The 23,371-nt window shown below is 40.4% G+C and overlaps 1 protein-coding gene across 26 annotated transcripts in view; it reads left to right on the top strand.

Moving 5' to 3' along the window:
• The window catches only part of SIPA1L1 (signal induced proliferation associated 1 like 1), a 410,589-nt gene that overhangs the window by 19,440 nt on the left and 367,778 nt on the right, over positions 1-23,371 (top strand). For 23 of the 26 annotated variants that reach the window (XM_064292697.1, XM_064292696.1, XM_064292698.1 and 20 more), the window contains one exon: positions 19,342-19,437. The gene's annotated coding sequence lies outside the window, so the exon portion shown is untranslated. Of the gene's footprint in view, positions 1-19,073; positions 19,251-19,341; positions 19,438-23,371 lie in introns of those variants that run through there. The other 3 variants (XM_064292666.1, XM_064292675.1, XM_064292669.1) reach the window with 1 other exon arrangement.

Consider the following 23,371-nt stretch of genomic DNA (forward strand, 5'->3'; position numbering starts at 1 on the left):
AGAGTGAACTTTGAAGCTTTCCTTACCAAAGTAAACCACCCTGGTACCAGTCTACAGGTGCACTCAGTACAAGCGATGGCCTGGGTGCCTTACCCCACCTTGCTTGAGTGTCGTCCTGCTTCTTCCTTCTACTTCTTCACTGTTAGAAGCCCTAGAAGTTAATCCCTGATTCTTCTGTTTTTTACTTTTGGTCTGATCTCTGGCCAAGCCTTGCGTTTTAGTTATATTGCCATTATCTTGGAATGGACCCTTGGCATTTTATATCTAGTCGCTTTTCTGATCACCTTGACTCCTGCTGCCCCCAGTTGTCAGTCTGTCTTGTCCGACTGTTCCTTCTAATGTAGCACTCGTGTCCATGTACCGTTCTCGGGGAGCTGAAGTGTTCCAGTACCTTACCACATCAAACTCCCTCTCTCCTGCTTGTTTTATGACCTTTCTGTCATAGATAATCTCTCCTCCTTCTGATGATGTCCTGTGAGTCTTCTCCAGGCTAAACATCCTTGATTAAACATCCTTGATGAGCCATGCTGTAATTGTCGAGTCTGTTTGGTCTTTCTTTTTGCTTTATCTGATTTCTTTGGCTTCTCCAGGTCTGTCTCTCTGACTTCATATGCTAGCTGTCTCCTTTTACCCGCTGTTCTCATTTCCTCAGAGCCTTTTTTAATTTTCAATTTTAGTTCTTTTTAGTTCAAAAAGTATGTGAAATCTAAGTTTCTCATCCACAGCCTTATCTCTTTCCTGCATATCCTGCTCCTTATCAGAATCCTTTGTTTTCTTTATTCTCTTTGATGGGATACCACTTGGCATCCAGTCAACTCTGACTCATGGCGACCCCATGTGTGTCACAGTAGAACTGTGTCCCATAAGGTTTTCAAGAGCTGATTTTTCAGAAGTAGATTGCCAGTGCTTTCTTACAAGGTGCCTCTGGGTGGATTTGAACCTCCAGACTTTTACTCAGCAGCCAAATGCATTAACTTTTCATCACTCGGGACTCCTTTGATGCAATACTAACCACTGAACTCTAGCTTTGTCGGTATCTTTCTCATCCTTCAAGACCCACCTACATTGAGGTCTTTTTTTTTTTTTAATTCACCCTGATTTCTCCCTTCCCAAAAGCTGTTGTACTGTGTTGTATACTTAAAGAGCTTAGCATTTAATAATAACACATAGTTTATCAAGATGTTTAGCCTGGAGGAGACTCAAAGTTGTGATTTCTTCACAAGAGTTGAAAGTCCATCATGGAAAGAAGAGAGACTACTTTTGTCTTCTCTGGCTTCATGGGATAGAACACAAATGAGCAGAGTCAATAGAGATACTTGAAAGGAGCATCAGAAGCATCTTTCAGGTAGAGCTTCATAAAGGCGTGATAGGCTGCCTTCCCCATCATTGGAGCTGCTCATGCATGGGGTGGATCATTCTCGGACAGGGTTATTGTACAGGATGTTCAGACAGTTCATGGGGGGCACCACTAGATTAGTGGTTCTCAGAATCACCTGGGAGCATTTAAAGTACACGGATTCTCAGTCTCCACCTTGGAGATTCCAACAGAGCAGTCTGTGAAGCCTGGCTTGGAAACTTTTGCGTCAGATGACACCTTCAGTCCCGAGATCCCATGACTGTCTAATTTGTTTTAACAAATTTCTATTGAGTGCCAGCATTGTGTGGCAACCTAAAGTTTTAGATTTTCCCTTCAGAGGATGTGGAGTCAAGGGGAGAAAGCAAACAGGTTATGAAGCCCTGTGATTTCTTCTCAAATAGGTATCATTTCTTTGAGGACAGAGACCATTTCTCATTTTATGTTTTTTTTTTTATGCGACCTAGAGGAGTGGATACGGTGGCATTCATTTCTGGGTGCTAATTTTTTTTTTTTTTTAACTGATTAACTTGCTGTTTATTGACTTGATCCCTGTTGTAAGGCTTGTTACTGTGCTATTTTGAGTGCTGTGAAATGGGTATTATCATTGAGTTGGTTTCACACAACCCAATGCATGGCGGGTTTGGCTTTTTTATTTTGTTGCTTCCTAGAAATAAAATTAACACTGGCTACCATTTACTGAGTACCCAGTGTGCCAAGCATTTTCCGTCACATTATTGCTAATCTTTATAACAAGCCTGCAAGGTAGATGTTAGAACTCTGAGTGGGAGCCCGTTAACAGATTTCTTTCTTTTGTTAATGTACAGTACAGCAGCTACTGAGCTGAAGAATTGTCTAATGCAGCCATCTGTTGGGACTAGAGTAGTTTCAGTCATGGTTTGACTGCATGCATAGAGCTTATTTTATTGCTGGGAATGCCAGAAAACCTGTCTGCTCATAATAGAGTAGCTATGACCACCACCCTGTTAAACTTGTAATTTGTCTTAAACACTATGCCATGCTTGATGGCAGAGGCACTCTGCCCATTTTGCCAATGAAAGGCCGATCTTGCTGGTATAATTTTTAAGTGTGGTATTTAGTTTATCATTTGCCTGTACCACAGTGGAAAGCCAGGGACTGTTTTTCGTATCTTCAGTGATGATCTTGGTTTCCCAGAACTGGCGCGTGATCCATCCATTTGGTGTTTTCTTTTTCTCTCTCTGTTGAAGGATATTGGCCTGACAAGGCGACCTACATTGTTTGCTTTTACAGAGCTCGGTTAATGGTCATAAATATCCTTTGCTGAACTCTGCCAATGAATTAGCTCTACGTTAGGTTCTTATCTCGTTTTATTCTCATGGTATTCCTGTGAAATAGATATTATGAAGTATTTAACAGATCAGGAAACTGAGGTTTAGAAAGGTTAATAAGTAACTTGCCTAACTCTTAGACTCTCATTTGTTTGCATTTTCCAGGGGACTTGAGCATGGTTGCACAGGAGTTATACCATTTCTCTCATTTCATCCTATTTCTGGTTACACTAAAAAAAAAAGGAGGTGGTAGGCGAGTGAGATTTTAGGAGCTGAAGATGAGCAGTATCAAACTCTTAGAGAAAATTCTTGAATACTGTATTTTTTATTTCCTTTTTGGGAAACTTTTAAAATTTTTATTGTGCTTTAAGTGAAAGTTTACAAACTAAGTCTCTCATACAAAATTTTATATACGCGTTGCTATGTACTCCTAGTTGGTCTCCCCGTAATGAGACAGCACACTCCTCTCCACTCTGTATTTCCATGTCCATTCAGCCCGCTTCTGTCCCCCTCTGCCTTCTCATCTCCCCTCCAGACAGGAGCTGCCTACATAGTCTCATGTGTCTACTTGGCCCAAGAAGCTCACTCCTTGACAGTATCATTTTCTGTCTTATAGTGCAGTCCAAGCCCTGTCTGAAGAGTTGTCTTTGGGAATAGTTCCTGTCTTGGGCTAACAGAAGGTCTGGGGACCATAACGTCTGTGGTCCTTCCGGTCTCGGTCAGACCATTAAGTCTGGTGTTTTTACGAGAATTTGGGGTCTGCATCCCACTGCTTTCCTGCTCCCTCAGGGGCTCTCTGTTGTTTTCCCTGTCAGGGCAGCCATCGGTTATAGCCGGGCACCATCTAGCTCTGTCTGGTCTCAGGCTGATGTAGTCTCTGGTTTCTGTGGCCCTTTCTGTCTCTTGGGCTCATAATACCTTGTGTCCTTGGTGTTCTTCATTCTCCTTTGCTCCAAGTGGGTTGAGACCAATTGATGCATCTTAGATGGCTGCTTGCTAGCGTTTAAGACCCCAGACACCACTCTCCAAACTGGAACAGCATGCCCTTTTAATAGCATCTAATTTTCAGAATTGATTCATAATTTGTTTTCTTAATAGATTTTATTATGCCAGTTGACCTAGATATCCCCTGAAACCATGGTCCCCAAACCCCTGCCCCTGCTACGCTGGCCTTCGAAGCGTTTGGCTTACTCAAGAAACTTCTTTGCTTTTGGTTTAGTCCAGTTGTGCTGACCTCTCCTGTATTGCGTGTTGTCTTTCCCTTCACCTAAAATAGTTCTTGTCTACTATCTACTTAGTGAATACCCCTCTCCCTCCCTCCCTCCCTCCCCACTCTCGTAGCCATCAAAGAGTATTTTCTTCTCTGTTTAAACTATTTCTTGAGTTCTTTTAATAGTGGTCTCATACAATATTTGTCCTTTTGCAGCTGACTAATTTCACTCAGCATAATGCCTTCCAGATTCCTCCATGTTATGAAATGTTTCACAGATTCATCGTTGTTCTCTATCAATGAGTAATATTCTGTTATGTGAATATACCATTATTTATTTATCCACTCATCCGTTGATGGGCACCTTGGTTGCTTTCATCTTTTTGCTATTGTAAACAGTGCTGCAGTGAACATGGGTGTGCATATATCAGTTCATGTAAAGGCTCTTATTTCTCTAGGGTATTTGAATACTATATTTGATATCTTCCACTGCAGCAAAGTCAAAATCATGGTTGTCACTGAATGTTCTCTCTGGCCAACTGAACAACCTCAGAGTGGGAAATAACCTCAGAATGGGCTCATACCTGTTAGAGACGTGCATAGGCCCGGTATTTAAATGCACCTGGAGCCCTCGTGGCACAGTGGTTAAGAACTCAGCTGCTGAGCAAAAGATGTTGCTGTTAGGTGCTGTTGAGTCGGTTCCGACTCATAGTGACTGTATGCACAACAGAACAAAACACTGCCCAGTCCTGCCCTATCCTTACAATTGTTGTTATGCTTGAGCTCATTGTTGCAGCCACTGTGTCAATCCACCTCATTGAGAGTCTTCCTCTTTTCTGCTGACCCTGTACTCTGCCAAGCATGACGTCCTTCTCCAGGGACTGATTCCTCCTGACAACACGTCCAAAGTATGTGAGAAAGCAGTCTCGCCATCCTTGCTTCTAAGGAGCATTCTGGTTGTACTTTTTCTAAGACAGATTTGTTTGTTCTTTTGGCAGTCCATGGTATATTCAATATTCTTCGCCAACACCACAATTCAAAGGCGTCAACTCTTCTTCAGTCTTCCTTATTCATTGTCCAGCTTTCACATGCATATGATGTGATTGAGAATACCATGGCTTGGGTCAGGCTCACCTTAGTCTTCAGGGTGACATCTTTGCTCTTCAACACTTTGAAGAGGTCTTTTGCAGCAAATTTGCCCAATGCAGTGCGTCTTTTGATTTCTTGACTGCTGCTTCCATGGCTGTTGATTGTTGATCCAAGTAAAATGAAATCCTTGACAACTTCAATCTTTTCTCATTTATTATGATGTTACTCATTGGTCCAGTTGTGAGGATTTTTGTTTTCTTTATGTTGAGGTGCAATCCATACTGAAAGCTGTGGTCTTTGATCTTCATTAGTAAGTGCTTCAAGTCCTCTTCACTTTCAGGAAGCAAGGTTGTGTCATCTGCATAACGCAGGTTGTTAATGAGTCTTCCTCCAATCTTGATGCCACGTTCTTCTTCATATAGTCCACCTTCTCGTATTATTTGCTCAGCATACAGATTAAATAGGTATGGTGAGAGAATACAACCCTGCCGCACACCTTTCCTGACTTTAAACCAGTCAGTATCCCCTTGTTCTGTCTGAACAACTGCCTCTTGATCTATGTAAAGGCTCCTCATGAGCACAATTAAGTGTTCTGGAATTCCCATTCTTCCCAGTGTTATCCAGAGTTTGTTATGATCCACACAGTCAAATGCCTTTGCATAATCAATAAAACGCAGGTAAACATCCTTCTGGTCTTCTCTGCTTTCAGCCAGGATCCATCTGACGTCAGCAGTGATATCCCTGGTTCCATGTCCTCTTCTGAAACTGGCCCGAATTTCTGGCAGTTCCCTGTTGATATACTGCTGCAGCCGTTCTTGAATGATCTTCAGCAAAATTTTGCTTGTGTGTGATATTAATGATATTGTTCTATAATTTCCACATTCGGTTGGATCACCTTCCTTGGGAATAGGCATAAATATAGATCTCTTCCAGTCAGTTGGCCAGGAAGCTGTCTTCCATATTTCTTGGCATAGAGGAGTGAGCACCTCCAGCGCTGCATCTGTTTGTTGAAACATCTCAATTGATATTCCATCAATTCCTGGAACCTTGTTTTTCGCCAATGCCTTCAGAGCAGCTTGGACTTCTTCCTTCAGTACCATCGGTTCCTGATCATATGCCACCTCTTGAAATGTTGAATATCGACCAATTTTTTTTGGTATAATGACTCTATGTATTCCTTCCATCTTCTTTTGATGCTTCCTGCGTAGTTTAATATTTTCCCCATGGGATCCTTCACTGTCGCAACTTGAGGCTTGAATTTTTTCTTCAGTTCTTCCAGCTTGAGAAATGCCGAGCCTGTTCTTTCCTTTTGGCTTTCCATCTCCAGCTCTTTGCACGTGTCATTATAATCCTTATTTTGTCTTCTTGAGAGGCCCTTTGAAATCTTCCATTCAGTCCTTTTACTTCATCAATTCTTCCTTTTGCTTTAGCTGCTCAATGCTCAAGAGCAAGTTTCAGAGTCTCCTCTGACACCCACCTTGGTCTTTTCTTTCTTTCCTGTCTTTTCAGTGACCTCTTGCTTTCTTCATGGATGACATCCTTGATGTCGTTCCACAACTCGTCTGGTCTTCTGTCACTAGTGTTCAATGCATCAAATCTACTCCTGAGTTGGTCTCAGGTGGGATATACTCAAGGCCATATTTTTGCTCTCGTGAACTTGCTCTGATTTTCTTCAGTTTCAAAAGGTAGGCCGTTCAAATCCCCAAGCTACTCCTTGGAAACCCTATGGAGTAGTTGTACTCTGTCCTATAGGATCACTATGAGTCAAAATCGACTTGACGGCAACAGGTTAGTAGGCATAGCTAGGTGACACGATGGTATTTATAGTGGTGGCAATAAAAAAGTGTAAATCCTTACAGAGTTTATAAGCCAAGACATTTTTCAAGGAAGAACACCTTCACTTCACTTTCCAGCTGAAGGCAAACGTGAAACTCGATAAATTCATTTTCTGGGCTGAAGTGCTTTCTTTCTCATCTTGCATCATGGGATTCTGCTGTGAAGTTGTCATTCTGTCATAGAATTCTGCCTGTTGCCCTAAAATTATCATGCTGTCATCATGTGCTTTAATATACAGATTTTGAAAGAGAGGTTAATGGAACTGAAGTTAATTGAAAATGCAAAAACAGGTGTAAGATCAGTCTTAGTTCCTTCAAGTGTGCGTCTGGGAAACTCATATTCAGTTGATCAAACAGGATTGAAATCACTAGTAAAAGGTAACTTGGGGTAGATCATGGTGAAAAATAGGACATTTTTCATACCTTAACTTTTCTGCCGAGTTGCGGGCTTTCTATATTTATTAGTCCAATATACCCATTTTAAATTTCATGTATGGGTCATTTCTCCAAACTAAATATTTGAGACTTTTTTTATGTTAAATCTTCAAGATTTTCTAGTTTGGTTTATTAGATAAGGATTTTTGATGGTGTAATAACATGGCTGGGGTTGGTTTTATCTTAATCCCTCGTTTGCTTTAGTATTTAGGGTTATTTAATCTTAAGAATAAAGATAAATTTTAAAGAGTATTGTTAAACTTTGCTGGCTGAACAGGGCCATGATATGCCTTCTAAATGGAACAGAGAGCCCTGCAGTTATTGAATGAATTCAACTTCTAGTTCACTTAGTATAGTAAGATGTACAAGGACCTTGTGTCTTTCTACCACCCTATTCTTGGTTTACCACTGTAGCAATGAATCCCTTTGAGTAGTTAGTTCACCTTCTCTTCATTTTGCAGACTTTCCATGTTTAACTGCTTAGGTTGTTTGAAAGCTACCTTTTTAATGTGTTATATAACTGCAATAATCCGAGTACAATTTTTTAAAAATAATATTTTATTGAGTTTTTGGTGAAAGTTTACATAGCAAGTTAGGTTCTCATTTGACAGTTTCCACACAAATTGTCCAGTGACATTAGTTACATTTATCACAATGTGTCAGCATCCTCTTTGTGTTCTGTTTGTTCCCTTTCCAGTATTCTAGTTTCCCTGCCTCCTTACCTTTTCATCTTTGCTTTTGCGTAATTTTTGGCCTTTTGACTTCATTCTTACGGTTTTTAAGTAGGGCACTGATCTTATAGGTAATATCCTTTATTTTGTGTGCCACTCTGCTATTTTGCTAACAGGTGATCTCAGAAATAGGATTGGTTTTAGGTTTAAAGAGTGTCTTGGGCTATAGTCTCAGGGAGTTCTCTGTTCTCTACTGTTCCAGTTTGTCTGGTCCTTTTTTTTTTTTAAAATAAGAATTTGAGTTCTGCTTCATATTTTTCTCCTATTCTGTCTGGGACCAACTACTGTGACCCCAGTCAGAATGGTCAGTGGTGTGGTGTTACCGGGTCATCATCCAGTTCTTCTGCTCTCAGGGTAGATGAGGTTATGGCTCGTGTAGACTTGTTTTTTCTCAGAGCTTTTGATTACTTTCTTGCTGTTTTGCTCCTGGCATGTAGAGACCTGCAGTTGTATCTTAGACCCCAAACACTACTCACTTTATCAGGATGCAGATCATGATTTTTGTGAACTATGTTATGCCAGTTGACTGAGTTGACCCATGAGACGATGATCCTAAGCCTTCAAACCCAGAAAACCAATCTTGGAAGGTGTTTGGTTATATCTGAGGAGTATCTGTATTCACGTCTTCAGTGAATATATGTGCCTGCGCCCACACATTTGCATGTGCTTGTACCTATACTTTTACCTGTTCTCACTCATGTATATACCTGTACCTACCTGTATACCAGTTTGCATATACCCATTCATATGTGCTCAGACACTTGTTTTCACTTTGGTTATGCTTTGCTCACTACATCCACATTGAGGCCCACTCACTGTTAATCAACAAAGTCTGTTCCTAAGTATCTGAATACTCACCATTCATTCCACACTAGTTCCCGAGTTCTGTTTTGTGTGAGCCATGTGCTGTGGATGGGATACTGTGCTGAGCGCTGTGCTTACAGCCATCCTGCGCTCAGGAAACTCCCAGCTAGTCAGGAACTCAGGAAGAGTAAAGGAAAATGTTCAGCAGGAGACTAAGGAAATCATTTAAATATACTGTCTAGTTTTTTTTTTTTAATTTTAATTATAGGAGCAGTACATGAGATTTTATGGACGCTTGAAAAATACAAGAAAGTGTGAAGAAGAAGAAAAAAGTTTCTGTCCATCACCCAAGGATAATTAATCATTGTTAACGCTTTCATGTTTTGTGCCTTTTAAAAATGACTTCTAAAAAGGAGCAAAATACGGAGATCTGTCCAGTAAAACCAGCGCCACCAGTGGCCACCGAGTTGCTTTCAGCTCGTGGTGACCCCACGTGTGTCAGAGTAGAGCTGTGCTCCACAGGGTTTCGACTGCTGATTTCTCGGAAGTAGATCATCAGGACTTTGTTTGGAGGCACCTCTGGGTGGACTTGAACCTTCAAGCTTTTGGTTCACTGTTTGCCTTACCCAGGGACTCTGTCAAGTCAGAAAGAGAGCTTGTAAGGTGAAATTTGATGGGGAGAAGGAAAAATGGCCCTGATAAAATGCAGAGTTTCCTGTGACATGGAAGACAGCAACCTTATGGATGTGGTGTCTGGGATTTCCCAGGAAAAAAAATATTGGGGTATAAAACCAAGAGCAGCGTTGACCTTAAATATCTCTGTGAATAGTTTCTCAGTTAGAACTGCATTGTGCTCTAAAACTTTGTAAGGTGGTATTTGGCATTCCAAATGCTTTTCTCAAAAATTTCATTTTAACCTATGCTAGATGAGTAAGCCAGAGCTTACCCTCTAGGACAGTATGTGAGAAGTGATTTACAAGTTACAGTGTGTCCACTGCATGTGCTTGGCTTAAGGTCATATCCATGGTTGAAGGTCAGGAGAGTTCATAACAGGAAAAGCAAGAAAAGAAACATCTTTTTGAAGGTCTGTTATATACCAGGGCTTTTTTGGATACATTGTCTCGTTTAATCTTTATAGCAAATATTTGAGGAAGGAATTGTCTTTCTCATTTTTATACGTTTAGAAAATGCATTCAAGGCCAGGTGGCTTATTGGTTTTTATTAAGTTGCAGTGGCACATACAGATTTTAGAGCCAGAGACGTGGGTTCCATTCTAACAGTGTGACCTCATGCAAGTTCCTCAGCCTTTTTTTTTTTTTTTCATTTGTAAAAAGGAACAATGATTATAATTAACTCACAAGGTTATTGTGAAGATGGGTTGAGATAATATTTATAATCCCCTTTCCACAGTTCCTGGACTTAGTACCAATAAGTGGGAACTCCTGTTAGGATTCAGCTGTGAGGCAGCAGGCAGAGTATGTGGCATGTAGTGGATGTCCAGTAGATGTTACTTGCCCATTCTTCCTTCTTTATCCACCACCTGACTGTCAGTTTGTCATACCATGGTGGCTGCTTGTTGCTTTGATGCTGGAAGGTATGCCACCAGTATTTCAAATACCAGCAGGGTCACCTATGGTGGACAGGTTTCAGCTGAGCTTCCAGACTAGGAAGGAAGGCCTGGTGGTCTCCTTTGGAAAATTAGTGAAAATCCTATGGATCACAAAAAGATATTGTCCAGTATAGTGCTAGAGGATGAGCCCACTGGGTTGGAAGGCACCCAGAATACACAGTGGCTCCAACAGTGGACACAAGCATGCCAACGATCATGAAGATGGCACCAAAACCCAAACCCATTGCTACTGTTGAGTCAATTCTGACTCATAGTGACCCTACAGGACAGAGCAGAACTGCCTCACAGGGTTTCCAAGGAGCGGTTGGTGGATTTGACCTGCTGTGCTTCTGGTTAGCAAGTGCTTAACCACACCGCCACCAGGGCTCTGGAGATGGCACAGTACTGGGCAATATTTCCTTCTGTTGATTGCCATGAGTAGGAACCGAAGGCAAAACCACCACCACCACCAACCTTCTTACTAGCCCTTCTAGCTTTTCAGTTTTTCTTAGTCTCTTTCCCCTAGGTTTTTAAAAACCCTGATGGAAAGATTGATTTCATTTGGGTTATAATGGTAGGTCCTTGGATTTATAAAGTATATTCATCTGCATTACACAAGAAAATCCTGTTTTATCAGTAGTTTTCTCTGAAGGGTCATCCTCAGCCTTTTCCTCTGAGGCCCAGGTGGGGGAAGGCTGGGGTAGGAAAGCTAAGAGCTCAGGTGGGCTCTTAGGGATGCCTCAATTTGGGTGTTTTCCTGGCTTTATTTGCTGCCTGCCAGCCTCAGCAAGGACTGCACCACGACCAGGTATGGCTGGGATTTGTAACATTAATCAGAGGTTAAGGAGCAGGACGAGTACTTATGAGGGAGATACTTGGCTCTCTTTGCAGACTCCTGCTTTTTCATTCACTTATTCAGTCAGCAGTTGTTAGAGGTCTCCTGTGTGCAGGGCGCTCGTAGGGACAGACACTCCCTTGGGATTCAAAGGGAGTGTCTGTCCCTATGAGATCTGGCTGGGCAAATAGACAAGTAACCAAAAGTTACAATTCAGTTTTAAGTGCCAGGATATGGGAGCTTTCTCAAAATATGTTGTTTATCTGTTTTCTATATGCTTGAAACTTATTCATAATTTAAAAATTTTTTTAAACTAAAAAAAAATAAATAAAATTTATCTGTGTTTGCTTTTCCCATTAGATCGAACACCTCTTGAGGGCCAGGACTGTGTCTGTTGCGACTTTGTCTTCCCAAAGGCACCTAGTCCTAAGTGTATACGTGAATAAATATATATAAGCTGGTACAGGGACAAGGTAGTCTAATAAATGGTGCATTTCAACTGTATATATTTTTGAAAATCTCAACTCTATAAATGATGACATCTGATAAGTCCTTGACATATTAGTAATTCCATTTTTAGAAGATAAAAGTGGAAGTTCTGACTGATTCATGCCTTTTGGTGAAAAGTGGTTATTTTGTCTTGGGGGTTCTCTATAATGGAAGTCAGACAGGAGAGTCTTACAGCTTAGATTTTTAGAAAGAGATTTCACAAAGCTCAGAGAAAAGATGATGTACTTCCGAGGCCAGCAGAACTATGAAAAGCGCTATAGCCCTATTAGGGTGGTGCACACAGTTGAGCACTGGGCTACTAAGTGAAGGGTTGGTGGTTTGAACCCACCCAGAGGTGTCTTGAAAGAAAGGCCTGACAACCTTCTTCAGAAAGGTCACAGCAATGAAGATCCCGTGGAGCACATTTCTACTCTGAAAAACGTGTGGTTACCGTAAGTCGGAATTGACTTGATGGCAACTGCTTATGGCTTTATCAAGGTGAGTGGGAAGTTTTACTGACAGTCTGCAGTAGGGTATGAAAGGAGGGGAGTAGAAAATGGCACTAGGTTTTATTTTATTTTTTGTGTGAGTAACTGGAAGGAGGGTAGTTACCATCTCTGGAGATGGAGAAGATGCAAAAGACTGGTACCCAGACTTTTGCATTTTACTGATATGTATTTTTTTAATTTTCAGCACTTTATAAAGAAAGGCTGCTTTAATATCAAAAGAATAATAATAATGAAAAAAATAACCAAACCCGTTGGTGTCAAATCAGTTCCGACTCGTAGTGACCCCATAGGACAGAGTAGAACTGCCCCCGTAGGGTTTCCAAGGAGTACCTGGTGGATTTGAACTGCCAATCCTTTGAATAACAGCCGTAGCTCTTAACCACCGCGCCACCAGGGCTTTCATCAAAAGAATAGGAAGGACTAATCTCAGAATAAAGGACAGTCATTTAAATTGTACAGATTCATCTCTGAAATACTCATGAGTGAGTTCCTCCCCCCGCCCCGCCACCCGTTTCTCTGTGGACCTACAAATGGCAGGTGTTTTGCAGACAAGCTTTGGGAATCACTGATACGATACATGGGACTACATATATATATGTATGTGTGTATATATATGTGTGTGTTCTTTAGTTTTGATACTGTTAATAAATGAGCATCATATCCTTAAACTTGCAATAAAATTATTGAGGTTAGAGTCTAAATATGACAAACCATAAACTCAAATTAGATAAGAAACTAAAAAACTTAAAAATAGGCCGTGTGTCATTTCTAACCCAGAAATATTTTATTTCTTAGAAAGAGCCAGATGTACCCAAAGGACACATATGGCACACGTTGAATCATAGTAAAGCTCCATACTCATCTTGGTGACTTCTTTGCTGACATGCTGTATGAGATTATTGTTTTTAAAATTTTGTTTTTAAGTTGCCAAGCTCTAAGTTTTCTTTAGCAAACTGGTTTCCTTGTCCTTAGAGGAAAGTTTATGTTTTAACTTTTGTGCGTCCTCATGCTCCCACCACCATATTCCAAACCAAACCCATCGTCGTTGAGTCGATTTCTATTCATGGTGACTTATTTACAGAACATGCTTTTAGTGTTGAAGGTAAGCACACTATAAAGTACTTGATAAAAGTAATTCTGGGCAGCAGGAGGGGCCAGTGGTCCTGCAGTAACAAAATGGTGGCTGAGTGCCTGGCAGCTCAGGGCTTGGTTGGCACGAACATTAATAGACTTGTCTTGAATCTCTGTTCTTTCTTTCTTGTGCTTTCCTTTGATTTTAACGCCTCCTTTCTGTTTGGGTTTTTTTTTTTTTTTTTTGGTTTCTGTTTGGCGGAGTGTCAAGACGCCGTCTAAATATCAGTGCCATAAACTGGCTTTAGAAGTGCGTAAGGGATCCTTTAGAGAGTTTTACCTTTGAGTATTACCTGAGAAATACTTTGTGCAGTTTGATAGTACTGAGTAATTTAACTATTCAGAGATATCAAATGTCCTTTGTAAGATTCCGTTGCCATTTTAAAGAACAGTGTTATTAACAAGTGATTATTTTTTCAAACTCTGCCAACTGATTTTCTGGGACTTAATGTCTTTCTACCAAGAAGAGAATTTCAACATGCATAATCACGTCTCAGTTTCCAGTGTGCCTTTGGTGTTAAGTAATAGTGTGGTATTTTAGTTACCTGATGTGTCTGTGGTTTTAACATGAGTATCTTGCCCTGAGGGAAGGGCGAAAATCAGTGAAAAGTTCACTGTTGCTTTGTGAATTAAGTTGTTTCTTGGTGCCCAGTGTTGATCGTTTTGGCGTTGGAGCACAGCGTCAGCTCACCTTGTCTGCAGTTTGGGAATGTTGGGAAAGTGCTGCTTAAGACTGCAGGATTCTCCAGAGACTTGAGCTGATGTAGAAAGTGAGCTTTATTCTAGCCAGTTCTCCAATATCTTGCCAAGTTACTGTCATCAGACGCCTTATTGATAGAAAATTAGTTAGGCAAAAACCGTTTTCTTCTCCTTGCACGGCAGAGGCTATGAAATTTATGAAAGTACATGTAAGGAGAGGTTTGAAGTGTTCATTGTGGATTTGAGTCCTGGCTTGGAACACAGAGGAGCCCTGGTGACGCAGTGGCTAAAGTGCTCATCTGCTAACAGAAAGATTGAGACCACCAAGCTACTCTGCTGGAAGGAAGATGTGATAGTCTGCTTCTGTAAAGGTTACAGCTGTGGAAACCCGATGGGAGAGTTCTGCTTTGTCCTGTAGGGTCACTATGAGTGAGAATCAACTCAGCTGCAGTGGGTTTGGTTTTGGAACACAGAATTCTTGGCTTATCATGGACTTTTCTTTGTATTAATTGTTTCTTTTAATCTCGGTTCTTATATTTGGAAATAATGAAACAAACATTTACTATGTGTATTGGTCTGGGTTTTTAGTTACAGATATGAAGAGCTATTCTAGTTCATGTAAGCACAAAGGGATTTGTTAAGGGTGAGAGCTTAGTAAATCATCTGAGGGCTGAAGAAAGAGACCGTAGGCCGAGTTTCTGGGGACGATTGCCAGTACTGCACTGTGGAACTGGCCCACCAAGGAGCTGCTGCCCACGCCACGGTCAGGATGCTCCAAATCAGGAAGCCAGAGCTGCGCTGCAACCTCCAGAGTCAGGCCGCCCCTGACGCCTGTAAATGCCCCACATCCCGCCACCTGGCTTCTTCCCTTGTAACTCATTCTGAGAGTCCCATGTGGGTGTATCTGATTGGAGGAACCTAATTCACATGTCTGCCTGTGCTGTAAGATATGGGGGATTTCCCACCTTCATTTTATTTATTTGCTTTTTAAAAATTCTACATTGCAAAGGTAGGCTTTACACCAAAGAACAAAAAACAAACTGAAAAAGCCAAACCCATTGCCTCTGAGTGGATTCAGGCTCATGGCAACCCTGTGTGTTACAGAGTAGAACAGCTCCTTAGGGTTTTCCTGGATGTAGGATTGGCGTGAGTCTGAATCACCTAGATGACACAGAGCAACAAACATCTTTACAGAAGATCTCCAGGCCTTTCTTCCATGGTGCTACTGAGTGGGTTCAAACCACGAATCGTTAGGTTAGCGGCCAATCGCAAACTGCGTGTACCACCCAGGAACCTACAATGGGGAACTATTAAACTATTAAACTGTGGCGAAAATCTACAAAAGATGACTTTGGGCCCCATTAAATAAAGATGCTTGTTACTGTATGTAGTTAAAATAATAGTAAGAGTACTAATGATTGTAATTAACTTTTTAAGGAAATCTATTTAAAAAAATACTTTTTTTTTAGTTGGGAGGAGTGCATGAACAATGTTTAAGAACCCAGCAGTTTCAGGCTTCTGTTACTTTAGAATTCTATATTAGCTTAATAAGAGTGTATTGATAATAAAGACAAAGACAAGAGTGTATTCTTTTGTCCTTGGAGGACATCACTGCAAGCAGGACCCGTTCTTGTGACCTGGTCTGTTGATCAAAGAGGGAGAGTTGAGACTTGATAACTGGTCAGTATAAATGCATTACTATTAGAAGAACAAGTTAAAGCATATGAATCTAGGATGTTGGGTTAGCAGAATTACAAGGATGATGTTATTATAATTTTTAATATATGACTGCTTACCTAGAGTTTTTTCCAAAATGAACTTAGCACTGGAAGGGACCTTAAAAATCATGTTAATCTGGTACTATAAACTGAAGCCCAGAGGGTTAAGTGATTTGCTCCAGGCTAGGTCCCCATGAGTGCGAGTGACTCCACAAGCAGCCAATAACAACATAGAGCCCCCGGGCCTCCTGATGTCACAGCCCAGTCCTTTTCCGGCACACCCTCTGGGGAATCAGAGGTTCCCCCCAGTGGGAGAAAGCATCATTCTCTCCTGGATTCACCAAACGGAAGGTGGATGCAGTAGTCAGGGTGTCTTAGTGGAGTTGTTCGTTGGTTAACACTGGTGCTCTTCTGTGTGTCAGAAGACTGTGGAAATTTGTGCTTAAGTCTGTGAGGAAAGTAAATCACAGAAGTAAAAGTTTTGTTCAAATTTTACACACAGTTCTATCCTGTTTACTTTTCTGGGTTCGTACATTTGCTCATATGCCACTCTTGAAAAGGCATTTACCATTACATGTGTAGTCAGTACAAGGTAAGAATTACTGGGAAACCAGGGAGGCTCACTTCCTCACCTTCACATCATATGCCCAGACACTGCCTTTGCAGGGAGTCCTCCTCTGACCGCCCTATTTAAGATTGCAGCCCACCTTCCCTCCATTCATTCTTCAATCTCCTTATCCTGTCTGCCATCCTGGCCTTTTTTTTTTTAATAACACATATCCCCTCTAACGTCGCGTGTGTTTGTGTGTGCGCGCACACATGTGTATCTCCTGTATAATTTTGCCTGTTATGTTTAATGCTTATTGTATGTCTCCTCCGTCAGTGTAAGCGCCACAAAGGCAGAGAATTTGTCAGTTTTGTGTGTTCCCAGGTTGAAGAGTAAATAGTGTCTGCCACGCAGTAGATATTCAATAAACATACGTTGCATGAATGAACTTGGCAAAAACAGCTACTCTTTAGGATTCCTACTCGGAAAATGACAGATTTCAGTCCTTGAGATTTTTTATTCATGAAATCATTAGGGATGGCAAAATCATCCATTGGGATGTGAAGAAAATAAATTATTTTAAGTGTATGAGTTGTGTTATGTATAGTATTCTGGAGCCTCCTTGCTTGTTTGGCAGTAAACAAGGAATTCACCGAAGCATCTTAGTAGGAGAAGACCTACTAAGTATAGACCTCTCTCTGGAAAGGACCTAGGGAGTGATTGTGAATATTTTGAGATCTATGTTTTATCTTAAAAATTTCAAAAGTTCCAGATAAAAACATCATTAAATTACAGGGTATTACCAGCAGAACAAATTCTTTAAATATTTAAGTCCGGGTTACTAAATGATAAAAATACATAGATTCGCAAATACAGAGTTGGGCCTGTAACTGATTTTTAAAAATAACTGGTTTAAAAGGTTTTCATTTTCAACACTGGTAAAAAAGGCCAGGTTTCAGAGTATCGGAGTACTGAGGCGATGGGGCTGGGAAGAGGAAGGAGTTGGGGTCTTGGCAGAGTCAGAAACATGGTGCAGCAGAGTCAAGCAGATGTGCTGGTACATTTCTGTTACCTTAAACCTTTTCAGGAAAGCCAATATGACGTAAGATAATGAAGATAAAGTCTTTAATGCTCCAGAAATTTAGTTTCGCTAAGCTAGTGGTAATCTGTTAGATAAAGTTCTGGGGCATAATGTAGTGTATAAATGTTCATTTTTATTAAAAGTACACTTGACTTTTAAAATTCAAGGGAAGTAAAGATTATACCTTTAGTTTTTTTTTTTTTTTAATACCTAACTGCCTTGCAATGGAATAAGTTAAAATTAAAGGCTCCTAGAATTGGAAAATATCTTAAAAATCAAATATTCTATATCTAAATATTCTAATTTTATGTAGTATCAATTTTTATAAGTGAACTTAAATGACTTGCCCAGGATCACCCAGCTAGTTAATGGCAGAATTGGGACTGATTTTTGTCACAAATTTTCACTGAAATATCTTAGTAGGAGAGGAGCCACAAGCCTCTCTCTGAAGATATCCTAGGGAGTGATTATGAATATTTTGAGATCTGTGTTTTATCTTAAAAATTTCAAAAGCTTGTGCAGACGTGCCAGTTGTGTGAGTACTTCGAGTTTCAGTGTCTCCACACAAGGCTGGCCCCTTGAGATGAGTACCTGGGGGAGCCCGTGCCCCTTGCTATGGCCTGGTGGGTGGTTCTCTGGGGGACCAACAGAGGAATCATTTGGTCAGGAGCTTGGCGAGCAGTTGCTGATGGCTCATGAAGCGGCCTTCTCTGCTCAGCTGGGTGAACTACGTGGAGCCTCTTAGCATTTATGAGAAAACGTCTCTGGAGACATGAGGAATTTTCAAGTTGGGCCTGAAACCTGTAGGAACTGGATAACTGCTACCCCTGAGCAGTCCTTAAAATAGAGGTAGCCATCTGAATTTTTATTGTCGTATATTTGCAGGTTTTCTATTTGTACCTGTAGATTTAAGGAGGCCTTTTGGCAGTAGCAGAGCCCTGGTGGCACATTGGTTTAGAGCTCGGCCACTAACCAAAAAGTTGGCAGTTTGAATCTACCAGCTACTCCTTGGAAATTCTATGGGACGTCTCTCCTCTGTCCTATAGGATCGTCATGAGTAGGAATCGACTTGATGGCAGTGAGTTTTTTGTTTTTGGCTTTCGAGCATTAGCATATAAAGATTGTTTTGCTTGCTGGTATCATGTACCGTGGTCTTTTTCTCACTGATGGCTTACTGTTGTGTGTTGTTTTCAGTTAAATCTGTATCGCACTAGCTAGTTTACTAGTTCTAAGTGGATGTACAGAAATACCCTGTAGAATTATTGGCTTCATATCCCCTTCTGGCAGATTCATATGCTTACAAGTTCAAATGTGGTATCTGTTAGCAGGCACATCTTGGCAAGTGATGAGTGCCATGTGGGTGGATGAAAAGTGCAGCTGTGGTTAAGGTAACCAGAGTGGGAAGAACCTGCTTCACACTTCACGCTACTACTGGGGCTCAGTACTGAAGAGAGATTCTTTTGACATTAAAAAAAAAAAAAAAAAAAATCATAGTTCTAAAGTCAGGTATAGCTTTAAAATAATTGAATTTATTTAGCTTTCATGATTTCTCACGTCTGAATTTGAAATTTTGAAGGACTTGGCGGTTTGCTCAAATGTGGCTTAGACAGGATAAACCAAAGATGTCCTGTTAAAGACTGACGTTGAGGCTGAAGAAAGCCTTTATTTCCTCTTTTGTTTCACTAAGGTATGGCAGTATCAGAGCAGATGGAAGGCTGGAGTTTGAGCTTAAGTTGGGTGAATACTTCATCAGCGAATTGGCTGACTCCTAATGATAAGACAGGAAGAACCACCCACGTTTTCCATTTTGGATTTGAGTCACAGAAAACAGATTTCCTGCAGAAACCATTTGGCTTTAACAAGTGTATGAAAATTTCATCTTTGATCAGAGTGATGTTTTTGTCTTCATTGTGTGTGTATTTCAAATTAATTATTTCCCCCTTTTCAATCCATAGGTGAAATTTCAATTGTGAATCTCCTGTAGTACTGGCTGTAACCTAATTTCCAAGATTTCTGCAAGAGAGATAGAGTCAGAAGGATTGTGCTTTCAGGTAAGGATCTAATTTTACTTTATCTTAATAATACACAACTGCTTAAGCAGAATTCTGAATCCCCTCCCCCCAGCACATGAATAGAAGTATAGGTGAGCTTTTTTTAAAAGGTGGTAATTTCAATTCTCCAGACAGGTTTCTGCCTGCTTGGGATTAGCTAAGAGGTGTTGGTGGGGCTGGATGCTTACAACAATTAGAGAAACACGTGAAGACAGTTATCTCTCTCTCTCACTCACACACACACACACACACAGTCACTTACAAGTGCTGCAGTGATTATTTGTGTACAGGTTTCTGTTTCTGTGTTCCAGTTTTTTGGCATCATTGCCATTCTAATGGGTAAGGTAATAATCTCATTGTGATTTTGATTTGCATCTTGCCAAGCCCTGGTGGCACATTGGTTAAGAGCTCTGCTGCTAACCAAGAGGTTGGCAATTTGAATCCACCAGCTGCACCTTGGAAACCCTATGGAGCAGTTCTGCTCTGTCCTGTAGTGTCGCTATGAGTTGGAATTGATTCGATGGCAACGGGTTTGGATTTTTTTGGTGAATGGCTCATGAGGAGCCCTGGAGGTACAGTGGTTAAGAGCTTACCTGCTAACCAAAATGTTGGCAGTTTGAATCCTCCAGCCGCTCCTTGGAAACCCCATGGGGTAGTTCAACTCTGTCTTGTAGGGTTGCTATGATTTGGAATCGACTCCACAGCAATAGGCTTGGTTTGGTTTTAATGGCTAATGATATTGAACACCTTTTTATGTATTTGTTGGCCATTTGAATATCCTCTTTGCTAAATTGTTCAGGTCCTTTGCCCATTTTTTGATTGAGTTGCTTGTCTTTTTGTTGTTAAATTGTAGAAAGTTTTATATATATTTTGGATATTGGGCCCTTACTGAATATATGGTTTCTGACAATTTTCTCCCAGTCTATAAGTTGTCTTTTCACTTTATTGATAAAGTCCTTTCATGTACAAAGAAGTATTCATTTTATAGAAGTATTCATAATAAAAGCAAATTCTTATTGAATGTAATAATAAATATGGAATTTTTGGAGTGAAAAGGCCACTAAATGGGCATAGATCTTCAATTCTATTTATTAACTAACAGGACGGCCTTGACAAACCCATTTCCTCACTGGTAAAATAGTATTAGTAAACCACTTTATATTTAATCAGCTGTCATTCTGAGTAATAATGTTAGTGTGAATAAGAAATACTTGTGAGAACATTTGACAATGGCAATCTAGATGAATTGTGAAATAGAATTCTAGCAGTGCTTCTGTTTACCTTGAATAATGAGAAGGATATTTCTGGAAGAGGTTATTTTATTCATGACAAAAGAAAGGTATGTATCTGTTGATGAAAATAACAAGACAGCCCGAAAATATTTTAAACACGTTGAAATGTGTGTTCTTACAGTAATTTTATTGTAGGCGCTCTGCATGGTTGTTTCTCAATGATGATCATTATAAGTGGAATTTTAACAGAGGTATGCTTTCACATAGATTCTTTGTATACCCCGGTGTGAGGTGTATACATTTCACTTGAATGATAAAATAAAAAACGTGCTAAGTTCAATAAGTGGTAGAGTGTGGAGCCCAAGTAATGGTGAATGCCGACTTCTTAACACCTACTCCATCTTCTTAGTGCCTGTCCCCTTTTTAAGCCTGATCTGAGGTGGCAGATGGTTGAAACAAATCTCTTGGTAGACTCAGCCCCAGAGACTGAACTCCACTAAGAGGTTAGAAAATGTATGAAAAATCACAGTTCAGATGTTATCCTAATGTGTCATGTTCTTGGGTTTTATAAGCATTTTTTAAAAGAAATATTTTTGGCCAGTACATTTTTGATGATTGTCTGACAGGAGACAATGAGTACATTGGCTTCCTTCCGTTCATGTGTAGACTTGTTCACTGAAAATTTGTCTGGCACCAGAAATTTGAGTTTCAATCACAGGAAGCAGTTGGGTGGTAGTGACTTTTAGTTGCTATTGATATACAGTAGATTCAAATTAATAACCTGGGATAATTTCTTTCTTTTTTTTTTTTTTATTGTAGTGTAGATGAGTTTACACAACAAACTAGCTTCTCATTAAACAATTAGTACACATACTGTTTTGTGGCATTAGTTGCCAGCCCCATGATATGCCAACAGTCTCCCCTTCTTGACCTTAGTTTCCCCATTACCAGCTTTCCTGTCCCCTCGTGCCTTCTCGTCCTTGCCCCAGGGGTGGTGTGCCCATTTAGTCTCATTTTGTTTTACAGGCCTGTTTAATCTTTGGCTGAAGGGTGAACCTGAGGAATGACTTTATTACTGAGCTAAGAGGGTGTCCGGGGGCCATACTCTCAGGGTTTCTCCAGCCTCTGTCAGACCATTAAGTCTGGTCCTTTTTTTTTCTCTAGCACTGTCCAGAACCGTCTATTGTGATCCCTGTCAGAGCAGTGGGTAGTGGTAGCTGGCCACCACCTTCCAGTTGTGCTGGACTCAGTCTGGTGGAGGCTGTAGTACTAATCTTTCCCTTGTGTCTTTGGTTTTCTTCATTCTCCATTCTTCATTCTCACTTGCTCCAGACGGGGTGAGACCAGTGGAGTATCTTAGATGGCCGCTCACAAGCTTTTAAGACCGCAGACGCTACTCATCAAAGTAGAATGTAGAATATTTTGTTTATAAACTGTGTCATGCCAGTTGAGCTAGATGTTCCCTGAGACCATTAACCAGGGGTAATGTAAACAATTATTATAAAAAAATTCCCAAATTCATCTTTTTCACCTATTTCCAGATTCATTAATTTGCTTGGATAGATCCAGAAGCATTACTGAACTTTATTGCTACCTAAATGGGGCTGTTTTCTGAGGTGACACACACTACCCTTTGGAAGTATTCACTTCTTTTTCCAAAATTTAGAATTTGTTATTTTTAGCATGGTTTGACATTTACATTTTCAGCTTGCAGAATTTAAATCCTTGTGTACATTCTGCCCTAGTGACTAAGGAGAGTTATATAAAGTTCTCCCCAGTCTCCTTTCAGTATGTGGACATCACATTCCTTGGCCAGTATTTGTTTTCTGTCTGTCTTTTAGTGTAACCCTAACAAGTTCATTCAAGCGGTGGTTGAACTGAGGTTAAATGATACTGTGGTTGTTTGGCAGGATATGTCCATAAACACAGAATGGCCTGGGGTGATTGTAATGTTCAATTGCATAATCACACATTATGTTTTACGAACACAGGAAAGAGTACATGGGCTGCATACATCTTCAGTGAGAAATTGCCCTTAGGATAAATGGAGTCTGTTAAAAACCATGGCATTCCCTTGAATGTTTTCTTAGGCAATTATGTTCATATTTTGCATTTAATTGAAATGTTTCTGATTGAATGCAACTATGATTGGTTTTTCAAGATTTCCAAACAGTCTGTCACCTAACATCTAAAGGAATGGTCAAAATGTTACTAGCTTTTAAAATACTGCATTTTCAAAATTCTGTCATTTTCTCTCTCCCTCTCTTCCTGGTGATTTTTGTGTCTTGAAAGCTGTTTTGCAAAAGATATCTTTAATTTACCTTCTACAGACCAGATGAAGTGGAATGTAGAGTCATTCTATTTGAAATAAATGCTGATGTCTCTATTCAGGGCAACCTGGCTTTCTCGCTGTGAGGACCTGGTCTTTGCAGCTAGTATGTAGTATTGGCAAATACTTCTTGTTACTGTGGGCAGTCAGAGAACTGAAATAGAATATCTGTTGTAGTGGGTAGAAGGGCCTTTTGGGCATTTTTTTTTTTAGGCTGATGTGAATATTTTTGAAAAAACTTTTACTTGCTGAATTGCCAGTTGCAGTATTTATCAGGAAATTGGATATGGGGCTCAGTATTTCAAGAGTCTGAACCTGTACTAAACCGTTTTACTGAACCACACATTCTTTGATTTTCAAGTAGGAGTTTTAG

This window comes from Loxodonta africana, chromosome 10 (genome assembly GCF_030014295.1).
Source record: "Loxodonta africana isolate mLoxAfr1 chromosome 10, mLoxAfr1.hap2, whole genome shotgun sequence".
In the NCBI taxonomy this organism is placed as follows: Eukaryota; Metazoa; Chordata; class Mammalia; order Proboscidea; family Elephantidae; genus Loxodonta; species Loxodonta africana.